General features: G+C 40.9%; 1 protein-coding gene across 2 annotated transcripts in view; it reads right to left on the bottom strand.

Annotated features, from left to right (window-relative positions):
* The window catches only part of cdk17 (cyclin dependent kinase 17), a 43,914-nt gene extending 30,504 nt beyond the window's left edge, over positions 1 to 13,410 (bottom strand). Inside the window, exon 1 of one of the 2 annotated variants that reach the window (XM_005460384.4) lies at positions 13,073 to 13,410. The gene's annotated coding sequence lies outside the window, so the exon portion shown is untranslated. The remainder of the gene's footprint in view (positions 1 to 13,072) is intronic. The other variant, XM_003455695.5, reaches the window with a different exon arrangement.
* Positions 13,411 to 13,558: the final 148 nt, after the last annotated feature.

Genomic DNA, 13,558 nt, shown 5'->3' with positions numbered 1-13,558 from the left:
ATGGTATCAAAAGTGATAAAGTATTTTCCTGGGTTTCGGTATCAAGTTTGATATTCTAGTATCGTGACAACCCTACTACCCCTAACAGGTGTGATTACATATCCCTTCTGGCATAGGCTATCCTCAAGGAAGAGATGAAAAAGAGTTACATGTAGGCCACTAAGATATACATTAAATTTTAAGTGTAGAAACCAAAAAAACCAAAAAATACTGTCCTGATTTTTCGCCCAAGAACAGTAAAACAGTTCATATAAAATGATCAAACTTGATCATATCAGTTAAATGAATGTGAGAGTGTACCTAACAAATATCTCAGTCTGGTTTATGCTTCTAGTGTCTACCTACCGTATCAAAACAGTGCATGCTTAATTGCTTCCCTGAAAAACAACTAAGTGATAATTTATGAAAGAGACATAAACAAAATGTGATCCTGAAAGGAGAGAGAAAGAACAAGGAAGAGAGGAAGAAGAAGAACGCAGATCTTGAGGCATAATAGGGGAGATGGAAAGAATGAAGATAAACATGGAGAGGAAGGGTGCGTTGGAGTTATTTTTAGGTGAAAAAAAAAAAAAAAATGCTGCAGGGTCTGTCAGCTGAATACACACACAAACAAACATATGTTAACACAGCACATAGAGCTCCATTACCCCGTAGCTCTTTTTGCCACATGACAAACAAAAACACAAAGCCCACAGGCCACAAAACATACAGGGAACTCAGCTGACAGACAGACGCACACATCCATGCACAGACGCACACATTCACGATTTGACTGCATGCCCAGACACTCCAGTGTCATCTGTTTGCAACAAGAGGAGGGTGAGCTTCAAAGAAACAAACACACTGCATGTGTATGTACATCTGTGCAGGGAGGCCGGTGAGCCTGAGGTCACGTCAAAGGCAATACACCTTATCCGTCTTCCAATTACAAAGCGGTGATCGCGTGCAGGATAGATGATCCTCTTATCAGTTGTTCACACAAGCACTGTAATCAGTCCACACGCGCGCACACACACACACACACACACGCGCGCACACACGCGCGCGCACACACACGCACACACACACTCTCTCTGGGTAGGAGGCAGAGCCATCAGCAGCATGTAGACTGCTCTGGTGCAATCTAGGTAATGGTATACAATTCATCACAAACACAAACACTGACGTAGGCAGAGTAGAGCATGGCTTGAAATGGACTACATTTTCTAGAGTAGTTTAAAGTTGTTTAAAGTTGGACTCATCAGTGTTTTAATATAAAAGGAATGCAATTACCAGATGTACTATGAAAGGGGTTCATCATAGTAATGAACACACATTTAATCACTCAGCTCTTTTTGTTACTGTATTAAACAACTGTTTTTCACAGAGAGAGTCTCTTTCTAAAGTTCCCCTAACAGCTACTTGAGGCCGACTCCAAAGAATTTGTCAGTGTGCACTGAGATGTTAAAATGTCCAACAAAAGGGCATAAAAAAATATTTACAGCCTTGCATAAAGAAGGTCACGAAAACTGTATGTCGGTTTTGTGATTTTTTTTGTAGTGTGTATAGTGCCTTGCACCTAGAAGCTATTTTCTGATGCTGCTAACTGCTGCCTTACAGTATCATACTGTGTGAGAAATCCTGAGATCAGCGGGAACGTACAAACAGAAGAATTATGAAAAGCCAAAGATCACCACACGTTTCAGAAGTTTGGGTGGCACTTCTTCAAATAGCAAAGCAAAATGAAGTCAGATGCAAACTCCCCCGTAGCCCCGCTTCCACCACAAATGCATTCTGTATTTCCATCATCTTCATGGACAGTACTCACTGTGGATCCAAAGAAATTGTATATCAACCAACAAAAATGTAAGGATTTCCGAAAAAACATTCATGTCATGGGTGGATTCAATGACTAGCAAGCCACATTTTTTCAGCTGTTATTAAACGACTTTACACGACGGAGCATTGGGCTGGTGCCTAATACAGCTACTGGTTTCCCACATTGGTTTTTTTATGAACACAGGAGCAAACAGGCACCTGCTGTTGTTTCAGTAAGTGCTGCTGCTCTCGGTGTCCTCTCCCACTCAGACACGATCTCTATTTTGTTTGTGTAGTGAGCATGATTGTCATCTAGTGCAATCTGCAACTAGTAGTTTTATTTCCCATGAATGATGTGGCCTCATTTACTATGGCGTTATTTTTGTGCCACTATTCTGAGCGCACGTAAAAAACATTTGCAGGTGCAAGTGTCGCATTTTGAGGAAAAATTTATTTTGAGCGAAGAAAAGCTAAATTTGAGTGAACAAAATTCATTGCTGCGTGCAAAAAATGTATTTCAGTGTTTGCTATTATCCATACACACACACACACACACACACACACAATAGCAGCCCCTCTCGCTCAGGTTTTGCATTTGCGCTTGCTCGCAATGTGTTGCTTGGGCTCTCAACATTTCTGCCCGTGCGCGCTCAACTCTTTCTGTACACCGTTATATTTGTGCCACAAAACCAGCCAATCACAGACTTGGATGCAAAAAAAATCTGATTGGCTGTTTTGGTCTCCAATCAGATCGAAATGACGAAATGTAATATCCCAGAATCCATTTCGTCCAAAACTCAAACGAGGCAGTAGCGGAGGAACACAGAGTGGCGGAGTTTGAAATATTACTCTTTCTGGGTCACAAAATAAAAGTTTAAAGATATTTTCATGCGAGAATGGTGCTGTGTAAACTTCAAATGTCTTTATCAAGACATTACATATTTGCAAAAGTGCTCTAACGTTCTCGGAGATGCCTGTTACCCACTAGCTGACCGGGTGGTCACTCGGGTTAAACGTAATATATAAAAGGCTGAACTGACAAAATATCGGCCGACTACACCACCAGGTATTATAGGAAAAACCATAAAGCCTTTGAACTAAAATTAACGCTGTTGTGACAGTGATGTACACTCCAGGAAACAGCTGATACTAGAAATTAATATTAAATAAATTCTAACAACAGCTGATCAAGCTTAAACGTGCTGCTGTTGTTTAGCGCAACATCCGCTGGTTTCCTCTTTCTGGCGCAAAGTGGGCGATAAACAAACGAGAGACGATCAGCTGATCATTGACCAGTTTCATGATTGAAGTAGCAACAGGAAAGGGAGGTGAGAGAAGAAGAGGCAGCTGACAGCATAAAGACAGAATAACTTCAGCTTTGTGTCTTTTTCATTCTAGCTGAAGTACGGGACGAAACGCGTTCCTTTTCCCCTCAATACGGATTTATTTGTAATTGGTCCAACCCAGAGTTGATCATGACCAATTGGCTAATCCACCACCTTCCATTGCTTATACCGTTACAAAAACAAACAAACAAACATAAAAATGAAAAATCACTATTGGCTCACCGGGCAAATGCCCGGTATGCCCAGTGGCCAGTCCAGCTATGCGGTCAGCTAGTGGGTAACAGGCATCTCCGAGCACTTTTGCAAATATGTGATGTCTTGATAAATCGAGCAGACATTTGAAGTTTACACAGCACCATTCTCGCATGAAAATATCTTAAAACTTTATTTTGTGACCCAGAAAAAGTAATATTTCAAACTCCGCCACTCTGTGCTCCTCCGCTACTGCCTCGTTTGAGTTTTGGACGAAATGGATTCTGGGATATTGCATTTCGTCATTTCAATCTGATTGGAGACCAAAACAGCCAATCAGATTTTTTTGCATCCAAGTCTGTGACTGTCTGGTTGTTGTGGCACAAATATAACGGTGTACAGAAAGAGTTGAGCGAGCGCGAGCAACACATTGCGAGCAAGCGCAAATGCAAAAACTGAGCGAGAGGGGCTGCTATTGTGTGTGTGTGTATGGATAATAGTAAACACTGAAATACATTTTTTGCACGCATCAATGAATTTTGTTCACTCAAATTTAGCTTTTCTTCGCTCAAAATAAATTTTTCCTCAAAATGCGACACTTGTACCTGCAAATGTTTTTTACGTGCGCTCAATTTTTTTTTTTTTTTTTTTTTTACATGCGCTCAGAATAGTGGCACAAAAATAACGCCATAATTTACCTCATTGTTGCATGTACTTGCATAAATAGGTGACTTGTCACTACTAACTTGGGTTGCAGAAGTACACAGCCAACCAAAGCCAGCCACAGCTTTAAATTTTGTTTAAATTCTGCTTTCTATGGCCTGCTACACAGTATAACAGGAAGCCATAAACAGTCATTTTAAACTCACTTATTGATGTACTGTTGAGAAAACTGGTTTAGCTCAATAGGATGAGCAGGTGACCTGGACAGACTCGAACCCGGAAGCGGCTGGTTTGGGTTTGAGTCCGTCCTGCTTTGCTCCATGTCTTTCACTCTCAACTCTTGGAGATCTTTTTAAGGCAGCGAAAATTATATGTATCACTTTGCATTTCCTAAAGATAAAAAGATACTTACCACCTATTGTCAATTCTCTTTTTCAATTTGCTCCTCCAGCTACTATGCTGGCACTTCAAACTACACAATAACACAATGTGTTTGAAATCAACACCTTCCTTCTCTGTCCTACTGTTATTCCTCCTGTTATGTAATGCTCATCTGTCTCAACGTTCACCAGATTAACCAGGGTTAAAAAGAAGCTTCCGGTCTAACTGGCACACATGCACACACACACACACACAGCTGGATGAACGCAACACTCAAGAATGTGTATTTTCCTGTGTGGATGTTTGGTTGGTCCAAACATACAACTGGAGATGGCACATTCCAGCAGAGAGAAGACAGGGAACTATGCGATGTTAAGATTACACCCACCCACGCACATGCGTTCATGCAAACACAAAAAAAACCCCAGAAAAACAACAACAACAACAACATACACAAAAAATTTCTTCCCAATGATGATTTATTCTGCCACAAAAATAAATCTATGTGCTACATATTTGCTATAAATAATGCTACAACAATGCTTTATCTGACCAATGAATCACAGACCAGTGTTAGGCACTGTCACAGAATTTAAAAACGAGCAAAATGTGGGCACATTTTAAAGCTTTTAAAATCATCTCACAGTTGCATAAATGCAACAGCAGCTCGAGTCGCCCACATCTGACGACCAAAAACAAAAACACAGCTTAACTGCTGACAACTTTGAGGTTGCCTTTCACATGTGTATAACAGAACTTTAATCCTTCCTACTTCCATCTGCTCCTCCTCTTCCTCCTCTGTCTGTTTTATGGGTTTCTGTAAAGCATCCCTTTTCCCCCCCCTCACAGTTTCTGGACCCAACTGCATTACCCCAAGGCCTTTGGCAACAGGTGTTCCCTGCCTGAGGTGCCTTTTTTTGCGTGTATGTTACTTACAGAATTTACCATCAGCACTATCATGGCTCTTCCCTGTCTCTGTGGCATGCTGGGTGGGATGTCCCAGCCTGAGCCAAAGAGGCAAAATTCTCCATAAATTGATTAAAGTGCACATTTGCAAGCTAAATAATTTTTTATGTCTGTGACTTTCATATTCAATATCTTTAATGCCTACAGCCTGATATTTTGAGAAACTCTCATATGTTACAACTGCATTACAGCTGGATGGTACATACATCTTTGCCAAAAGCTAACATATAAGAACTGTAAAAACAACACTGTGGTTTCACACAGGTTCTGTGGCACTCTATTATAAGAGTCAATCATGTTACTGTGCCTTGTTGTAAAGCCCCTATAGTCTCTTACCGACATTATATGCAGGAGGTAGCTTTGTATTTACTGTACCCAGAGATGGTAAGGAAACTAATTTATGTTGGCGTTTCCTAAAGATTTCAGACTCCACATCCGAGTCTACTGCAGTGATTAGATTTGGACATGCGCTCATTTGCAGAAACAAGATCCGCTTTTCGTTTCTTTCTGCCACCCCTCTGTACCTAATAACGGCTTCGGTGTTCAGAAAATAACTCTGCATGTCTTCTACCCTAACACATAACGTTGAAGACCAAAGACCTGCTACTCCTCATTTTCTTTCCCTGCTGCCAGCAATCAGGAAACATGATGGAACAAATTTTCTATTTCTTGCCTCAGTGCAGCTCTGCCAAATTCATGGTGGATGACTGCTTTCTGATTTTATCTTGTGCCCTTAATACCCGGTGCTCACAGCTGTGATGTACTTCTCTGAGACCTGAAGGTTGCACTGCAAAGCAAGATCAATGGGTACGTTGAGCATAAAACCAGTTTTCAGTGTCAGAGTGTGAATTGCCTTTAAGTGCCACATTTCAGTAGTTATTCTGCAGATGGTCCATTTTCTACAGAGAAGCACATCTAATGACGCATTAAAACAGCCCCTTTTATTGAGCCAACGCACAGCCTGATTGTGGAAAGTTGTATCCGTTATCTCAGACTGGGATTTTAGGTTTCGTCAGGCTAGATAATACAAAGAAAGCCAAGCTATGTCAAACTTCTTTTGTAGTACACACCACTGCTGTCAGTAAAAGCTTCTGTGTTTTACTACTGTGTAGTGTGTATCACTACTCATCGTGAAGTGTTTCTTTAGTGTGATTACATAAGATTATCAGCATCCACAGCCATCTGACCTCTCAAATAAAGACAAGGAGACACTTGCTCATGCTAATGCAGAGAACAGCTCCAGAAATAGGAAGAGTACGGCGAAACTTGACTCCTTTCAGCAGCATGTCGCAGAGGAATCATTAAAAGTGGCTAAATTAAAAAGCATCAAGGCCTGAGTATTTACGCTCTAGGTTTCATAAGCAACTATGGTCCAATTTAGTGTCCGTTTCCTGTGAACTTTCGGTGCACTTTGCTGGCATTGATTGCAGATAACGCCTGTTTGGGAGGCAATGATTAACCCGACGGGAAGAAAGCGGGATAATTAGAGATTCCTGCTCACGATTAAAAGGGAAACTCAAGTTTAACTTTAATTTCCACTCCTGTTCTAAAGTAGGCAGCTGGCTAAAAAGACGGCAATGAAAACAAAGTTACATAACCTTGAAATTCAAAGAGCTCACGGGTTTGATGCTCAAGAAGGAGAATCGTTACCGATGGTGAATAATGTCGACTGTTGTGTCATTGTTGTGATTATGTGAAATGTTGGAAAAATTGTTTGTGAAAAGTAGGCAGATGGTGAGAGTTGTGTAGGACGGGATGTACTAAACAGCAGAACATCGACTCCAGCTGACTAATTGGCATCAACACTGTGCCACTTTTCTCTGGGCACAAATCAGCTACTCGTACAACGTTGCATTCCAAAAATCCAATTTCAACTTGACAGGCGAAACAGCTAAATGTCTTTATGTTTCAACCTAGAAGCACAAATCCATCTGCTTTACTGAGGGTATACAATATGACTACTGAGCTACAGCTCCATCATATCGACAGAGAGCAACTGGGAGATGTGTGAAGTAGTCTGAATCCCACTTCTTCATCTTGTAGCCTTTTTAGATCATCACCCGAGTCCAGTGCTCTGGGGCCTGTCCCTGTGACGAAGCAGTGAGCCTGCTCGATTACAGCACAAATCCTAACCTCCTTTATTTTGGTCAACATATCCAAGGCTGTACTGGGATCCTATCACAACTAGAATCCTGACCCTGAACTGGACAAGTTTTTAGGAAAATGTATAAATAGAGATCTTTTTAGATGAAATTATAATTTCAATGAAAAAAAGAGTTAGTGGGGGACAAAGGGTTGTCAGGTAAGGAGTAACATGTGAATTATACTTGTGCTTCAGATCTATGCCGCAACTTACGCCATAACCGGACCCCCACTTGAACCGTATGCTACAATATTCTACGTAACCTGACGAGAAATGTAACTACATGTCCGGTCAACGCATACCACACCGACTTGAATGGCGTGGAAGGTTGCAGTGTAGGGATAAAAGGAGTTTCCAATTACTGCATAAGGTAACATGTAAACTTCCCGCAGAAGTCTAATCAAGCTTAAAGCTCAAAATAGCAGATGTCAACTGCTAGCCTGGACACCAATTCTGTAGGGACGCGACAAATCAAACAGCCGCACTGACTGATCTCTAACTCGCTGACTGCTATCAGCATTTCAGAAAAACACGGTGACATTCATGTAATTATTACAACAATGACATTTACAGATGGCAGCATAAATGTTATACTAGCTTAATGTTCAATGTGATATGATGAACAAACTAAGAAGAAAAGTTTGTTTCTTCTGAAAAATTAAGTGACCGAAAAAAAATGAACACTGACTAACAACACTTATTCTCAATCAGAGGATCCCAACAACTGTAATCATTTTTTAAGTACTACCAAGCCACTAATACACTAATAATAATGTACTGACAGCTTATTTTGAACCATTTTCTGGCTTCTAGCTTTACACTGTTATTACTTTATGACTGTGGTTCAGGAGGTAGAGCAGGTCATCGAATGATCAGAAGTCAGATGGTTGAATCCCAGGCTCCTCTATTCTGCATGCCAAAGTATCCGTTGATAAAATACTGAACCCCAAGTTGTCCCTGATTGCACCCATCGTAGTCTGTGTATGTGAATATGAGATAATGCCTAAAGGCATAGAAAAAAAGCAGTGTGTGTGTGAATGGTTGAATGAGGCTCATAGAAGATAGTGTTTTGAGTGCTCAACTAGAGTAACAAAGTGCTATATAAGTACCAGTCCATTTACAGCTTAAATTCTTAAACACAAGTCAGTCAAAATTGACCTTTTCTATGAGTCTTTTCAGTAAATAAAGTGCTATCTCAGCCCTGGACTAGGCAACACAAGCCACTAAAGTCTATCTCACACTCCTGTATTTGGCCAGCTTAATTTTCTTTTTCGTTTTATTGAGTAAGAGTAAGTTAAGGTTTAAGCTAAAGCTTAATCTAGGCCCTTTAGAGAAACTTAGCCATTGACAATTCACTGAGGAAAAACAAAACATGTTAGCACAATTATCTAAAAATTACCATGAAAACATGTTTCCTTCACTTTATAGACTGAAAAAAACGTGATTGAAAAAAAAAAATTTCATCCATCCTGTTCAGAAAGAAAATAAAACACTCACCTCTTGAGGGAAAGTGACATAATAAGTGCACGCCTGTTTATTTTAAATGTGTGACCTCTGTGTGTGTGTGTGTGTGTGTGTGTGTGTGGCAGGGGTTAATCCCGGCATGCTGTGGTTCTAACAATGCTTAAACTCCAGATTATGAGTCAATTTCACCCAACTCAACCCTGAATACACAAACAATTGCACTGAAAAGTGTCATTAAATGACTTCCATGGGGGAAAACTGGACAGGGCACCATAATGCTACAGAATACAGAAATAATAGAAGACTAAATTTGTTTATGTGAAAAGACAATGTATGAAAATTGTTATTTGCACAGAAGAGAATAAAGAGAAGTAACACATCTGCTCAATCCCTTTAACACCAACACAAATACATCCTACAAAACCTCCAACACCCAAATACATTCATACAAGATGACAGCGCACACACCCACACACAGCAGTAGGGCTGACAGAAATGCTTGATGATATGACCTAAATTTTTTACTTTTTGAAGCTTTTGAAGCTTGAAAAGAAGCTGTGTGTGTGTGAGTGTGTGTGTGAGTGTGTGTGAGAGAGTGTGAGAGAGAGAGAGAGAGAGAGAGAGGAAAAGAGACAGTCAACTCCCAATTCACATTCCTTGCATGGCTCACATAACTATCTGTGTGTGTTCATGTGGCTACGAGTGTGTGTGTGTGTGTGTGTGTGTGTGTGTGTGTGTGTGTGTGTGTGTGTGTGTGTGTGTGTAGTTGCGCTGCACCCAGTCCACATTAACTGTATTCACTTGAAAGCCCTACGATTTTCTCAGTCCCCCAAAGAACCCAGAAATGACCACTTCACCTACATCAAGCCCACCCTGTAGCAGCACAGCAACAGTCTCCCTTTCATTCCCCCTGGCTGTTAGCTAGTCCACCTCTGAGTTTTTGTCAAATTCGGCACAACAATAAGCTACGCAGTGCTGGAAGTGTAGGAGAAGAAAAGCTTATTTGGTAAATAAATTTAGCGCACACACAGAACAAGGATGAAAAGGCACACGCAAACACCAGAGTTGAAAAATCATGAATTAAACAGAAACAGTGTGCACGCACACACAAACACCAAACATATTTCAAAGATGAAGGGAGAAAGATTCTAAAAAGCAAAGAGTCAAGAAAGAGGTGTGGAAACAGAAACACACACACACACACACACACACACACACACACACACACACACACACACACACACACACACACACACACAAAAAAACACCTATCTGATTGGAAAATATGGCACAAGTTGGAGTTATATAAACAAGAGGCAGAAGGAGGGAGAGAGAAAGCTATTCGACTGGTTGTCAATAGCAACAATGTTTTGGAAGTGCAGTCTGCCTGGCTGCAAAGCATATTGGGATATTGCCACCATTATTGTCAGCCACCATTCGCTAATTCACTTCTTCGTACACAACATTTAGGTGTTTTGTGAAAAACTAAAGAGTAAAAAGAAAAAAAGAATTTTCTGATGATTTTCTTGCCATTATCATCTACATCACTGCAGCAGCTAAGTTAAAATCTGATGGAATATAACATATTTTCCCAAATACTTTGTGGCAGTTACAGTGGATCTAGTGATCTTTTCCTTATTTCCTGTTATGTTTATATTCTAACAGCAGTTCCTACTCAGATTACAGATTTCAGAAATCTAAAATATTAAGGTCAGTGTATGTATAATTTATCCCTTTATGGCTACAGACTGTTCTCCCTGCTATGTTTCAGACATTCAGATTTTTAACTCTATGTTAATGGTCAGCAGGTCCCTAATATAGTTACCTCTAGCCGTAAGGACAGAAGCCCCACTCACCTACTGTTCAAACCTTCTGTTTAAATGTGGCAGCCAATCAGGAAAAAAAAAAAAAAATAAAAAAAAAATCAGGCTTAAAGCAATGGAGAATTAAAAAAAAAAAAAAAAAAAAATCTTGTTTCAGACAGGATGAACCCTAAGTGCAGCATCAAGGCACAGTATAAGAAAAGTAAGGACAGTCCTGACGTGTAAATCACTCAAAGCTACCCTGGTAGAATAAAAAAATATAGAGCTCCATAGCACAAGCCACCTTAAGGCAGTGATGCAGGCAAAAACTAACTGCTTCAAGTTAAAATTGCATTTTGCAGTGTACAGACAGTTGTACAGCTGTTCACCAGGCACACAGCTGTTTACCCCATAGTAAGGTAATGTTTTCAATCACACGAAAACTGTCCTTTCAGTTTTTTGTCTAAGCCTAAGACTAGATATCCCCCGATGATCTCATTAGGATTTTTTTCTGAGTTATGGGAAACCACCTGCAAAGTCACATTGTGTGATTTTAATATGACACAGAAAAATTAAAATCACAGCCCAGTGTCACTCTGAATAGCAAAAAAAGGTTTTTAAAAATCTTTTGTTCTGAGAATCTTATACTTGCTTTCACACCAAAATTAGTACTCTGATCCAATTCATCACTTACTCGCTCTGACAGGAAGTTCCAAACTAATCGCTGACACCTGCTGTGAGTCCATCACAAGACACTTTGATTTCTCAGACCGAAACCACTGACACATCCCACATTCTTCTAGAAGACAGGTCATAACGTACATCCTCATGTGTCAGTCCCAGGAGCAAAAGTAATTAACATAGAGTGTGTGTGCGCATGCACACACATACACACCTCCCACAATCGTGGCACAATGCAGAGACTGATCAATACAAGCACTGCTATACGGGCCTACAGGCATGGAGTGGGAGCTGTCGGGGTAATTATGTCGTTCTCTCGGGGTGTATCGTTCCCACAGCCAGCAGCCCAGATCTGAATGTGGGTCAAAACGCCCACATGCAGATTCGCAAATACACATAATTGAACGGCTAGTTGTTCCAGATGAAGGACGCTGGAATTAAATGCAGGTTAAACAGGAAATAGAAAAGAGCGTAAAAGCATCGAAGGCACTTCCCAGCAAAGATGGGTGAGAAGCGTTCAATACTGCAGAGCTATTTCCCTTTCAACAATGCAAACTTTCTTTCTAATTTCATAATCAGAAATTTTAAGCTCTCATGTAGGCAGAGCTCTAATATTGTTAAATGGTGATAATAACTGAAATGACATGCTGGATTTCTAGTTGTGTAATTGTTTGTTTTTTGTGCTTTTATATTCAATTTGGGGGCGGGGCGAAACTCTAGGGCAATAGTATACCTAACATCAGGTCACTGTTTTCAGGGTAACAGCAGGACAGTGTGTTCCTGGTGCATTGGAATCAAATACCCTTGAGCTTGTGTCTGCTTAAACACAATCAGTCCCTAATACTTATTTTCAAGGGCATGCTTGTTATCTTCCACTTTCAGCAACGTGTCTCAACCGTATTCAAATAACTTGACAGGAACAACCACAGTTTTGTTCAAAGTCAGGAGTTATTTGGAGGTTATTTTAAGGGATTTAACTCAGTTTCATAATGTTCGTATTCCAACTTTGCTCCACAGTGCTTTCACATCAGCAAAAAAGTGGCACAAACTGAAGTAAAGGCGCTGACTGTAGCAGAGAAGCCATTTCTTTCACACTTATATGAAGTCAAAGGCTAGTTAATGGTAAAATGCATGTCTGCTCCTTTAAGGGGAAGTCTCATTGTATGGTGCATTGTGAGCTTTGGGGTGATATGAATATGTTGTGAACAGGTCTTGCATCATACCTGCAATGATCCATACTGTTTTCATTGGGATTTAGGGCGATTTCGAGGATGACATCTGTGCATTATTTCAGCCTTTAATCTACAGTACGCTTCCTATCGCTGGTGGCAGCCTGGCTGCCGATGTCTGAGCTACGTTATGTAAACAAACATAACGTGAAATAAGAGATTTTACGCTTGGACAGTGTTTGAGGCTACAAAAACAACACGTATGACCGTGCTGGATAAAGGCGCTGGGTAAACAGTAAAATATGAATTACAGTAAGAGTCTGGCTGTATTATTCTCCAGCTGCCGTTTCCTCTGTTTTGCCATTTCCACTCGCCACCATTCAGACTTCGTCTTCAGCCGCCGGGCGAAGCCTAGCCTCCCGGTTGTTCATTAAGAGTTACCTGAAAGTGACCCATCAACGATTTTACCTGAAAATGTTGAATTCCGTCGTTTTCAAGCCGACCCTCCGGATCTGCCAGGCCCGGATGCCCTCCTCCGCTTTACCCGCCCACTGAAGTAGCCTGAAACACAGCTCCGTCTGTGCTTGTTTGTGCTCCACACGCTCCGCCAGAGAAAAAAATATCCTCCGAAACAAGCAGAGAGGTGTGCGAGTGTGCGGGCGAACGGACACAGACCGAAACCCGAAAAAGTCGTCTGTTCGGCAGCGGAGGCAGTTTAAAGAGGCTGGAGGAGGATGTCGAGTGCGGAGACGGGAGGGGTGCGAGCATGTAAGATAGATTACGATAACGGCACTTCCGCTGACGTTTCAAAACAAAGGTCTGTTCTATTGCAATTTTCAAAATAAAAGCCACTGTGACGGTTATCTGGTCAGTGTACAAACTAAAAGTTGTTTTTTTGAATAGACAACTTCCACATCATAGACTAGAAAAACGTAAAGAAAAACGTCTAGATAG

The sequence above is a fragment of the Oreochromis niloticus genome, linkage group LG17 (genome assembly GCF_001858045.2).
Source record: "Oreochromis niloticus isolate F11D_XX linkage group LG17, O_niloticus_UMD_NMBU, whole genome shotgun sequence".
NCBI lineage: Eukaryota > Metazoa > Chordata > Actinopteri > Cichliformes > Cichlidae > Oreochromis > Oreochromis niloticus.
This window is presented reverse-complemented; position numbering and strand designations above follow the sequence as displayed.